The 2,091-nt window shown below is 44.0% G+C and overlaps 1 non-coding gene across 1 annotated transcript; it reads left to right on the top strand.

Annotated features, from left to right (window-relative positions):
- The first annotated feature begins 1,532 nt into the window (after positions 1–1,532).
- On the top strand, positions 1,533–1,614 carry trnas-uga (transfer RNA serine (anticodon UGA)). Its single transcript has one exon. It is a non-coding gene; the product is annotated as a tRNA-Ser (tRNA).
- The last annotated feature ends 477 nt before the right edge of the window (positions 1,615–2,091 follow it).

Raw genomic sequence — 2,091 nt, 5'->3', positions numbered from 1 at the left:
CTCCTTGGAAAAAAAAGATAACAAACGTCTCTAAAAGAGGATAGTTTCAGAAACCAGAGATGCAAAGAGACCTTGTGCAGTATTCTCTACTTGCCTACTTCCAGGCTTAGTCATAGGGTAAAGGAATTTTAACATGCAATTTTAACATCCAGTTCAAGAGTAGAATGTAAAAGCAACAATGCAATGTTGACAGATATAAGACGTTGGTCAGAAGACACTCGGAGAGTCCAGTGGAGGATCACGGGAATGACACCGGGAACGCATGGGTTATCGGGTTCAAACGAGGGGAGATTCATTGTTCCGTGCCTGTGCTCACTGCAGGGGAATCTCATTGAAATCTATCGAATATTGAAACGCCTACTTAGAGTAGACGTACAGAGGGTGTTTCCAATAGTGGGGTAGTCTAGGATAGAACATAGAACATAGAACAGTACAGCACAGTACAGGCCATTCGGTCCACAGTGTTTTGCCGACCGTCAAACTCTGCCTCCCATATAAGCCCCCACCTTTGATTCCTCCATATACCTGTCTAGTAGTCTCTTAAACTTCACTAGTGTATCTGCCTCCACCACTGACTCAGGCAGTGCATTCCACGCACCAACCACTCTCTCAGTAAAACACCTTCCTCTAATATCCCCCTTGAACTTCCCACCCCTTACCTTAAAGCCATGTCCTCTTGTATTGAGCAGTGGTGCCCTGGGGAAGAGGCACTGGCTATGCACTCTATCTATTCCTCTTATTATCTTGTACACCTCTATCATGTCTCCTCTCACCCTTCTTCTCTCCAAAGAGTAAAGCCCTAGCTCCCTTAATCTCGAATCATAATGCATACTCTCTAAACCGGGCAGCATCCTGATAAATCTCCCCTGTACCCTTTCCAGTGCTTCCACATCCTCCCTATAGTGAGGTGACCAGAACTGGACACAGTACTCCAAGTGTGACCTAACCGGAATAGAAAGGTGATAGTTTAGAACAGGGATGAAGCAGAATACATTTATCCAAAGGGTGCTGCATTTGAGGAATTAGATGTCACAGACGGCTATGGAAGCCAAGTCATTGGGTATATTTGAAGCAGTGGTTGATAATTTCTTGTTTGTTAAGGACGTCAATGTCCATGTCCAGTCGAATGGGGTTGAGGGGATCATAAATCAGCTCTGCTACCAAGGCAGAACAGACTCGATGTGGCCAATTCCTGTTCCTGTCCCTTTGTTTTATGGACCTATGGATCTTATATTATTATTCTATATGTGTTACACAGTACAGCTGCCATAAAACAACAAAAATACATATATCCGTCATTATAACTCTGATTCTAATCCTGACCTTTATCCCCAGCAGTGGAAATCTCCTTCATTTACGATACTGACGCTAATGTTATCCCTCTACACTCACGTTCTGACCTACCTGTCTTGAAACAAATTCCCACATCATCCAATCATACTATTTGTATTGGAATGGTGATTTATCATTTCCATCACTGAAAATAAATCACTTCTGATGCAGTGCTGCGGTGGGTGATTAACATAGATGGAGCTGCGATGGCCGAGTGGTTAAGGCGTTGGACTTGAAATCCAATGGGGATTCCCCGCGCAGGTTCAAGCCCTGATCGCAGCGCTCACTCTACAGGCACGAGGGACCAGAACTCCACCTGCCTGTCAGTAACTCCCTGGCTGCTGTCTGAACGCTACATTCTCTGCCAAGTCCAGGCGGCAAATGTTAAGATTTTTACACTCTTCAATACTCTTCCATTTTCAGTGCCAAGAGTTCATTTTCACTCCGACTCTGATCAATCTCCGTGAGGCAGCTTAAACAACCCTTTCTCGTGTAGTTTACTTAGCGACGACATTGTTACTTTGCAAACGAGTATCTAACAATAGATTTCGAGTAGAAACAGAGCGATTGATGTCGGCGAGTTCTACAGCTGTTTGGATACAGAGCGCCTCACTTCGTTCACCAACCTTCTTCCTTCAACTGGACTGGGGACGATTTATCCCACTGAGCAGAATTCCTGCATCCAAATCAACAGTAACTCTGGAAATTTTAGAATTAATGGCACCAATTTAATGTTAATTGTCTTCATAATTGAAGAAA

Source organism: Mobula hypostoma, unplaced genomic scaffold (assembly GCF_963921235.1).
Source record: "Mobula hypostoma unplaced genomic scaffold, sMobHyp1.1 scaffold_185, whole genome shotgun sequence".
Lineage (NCBI taxonomy): Eukaryota > Metazoa > Chordata > Chondrichthyes > Myliobatiformes > Myliobatidae > Mobula > Mobula hypostoma.
This window is presented reverse-complemented; position numbering and strand designations above follow the sequence as displayed.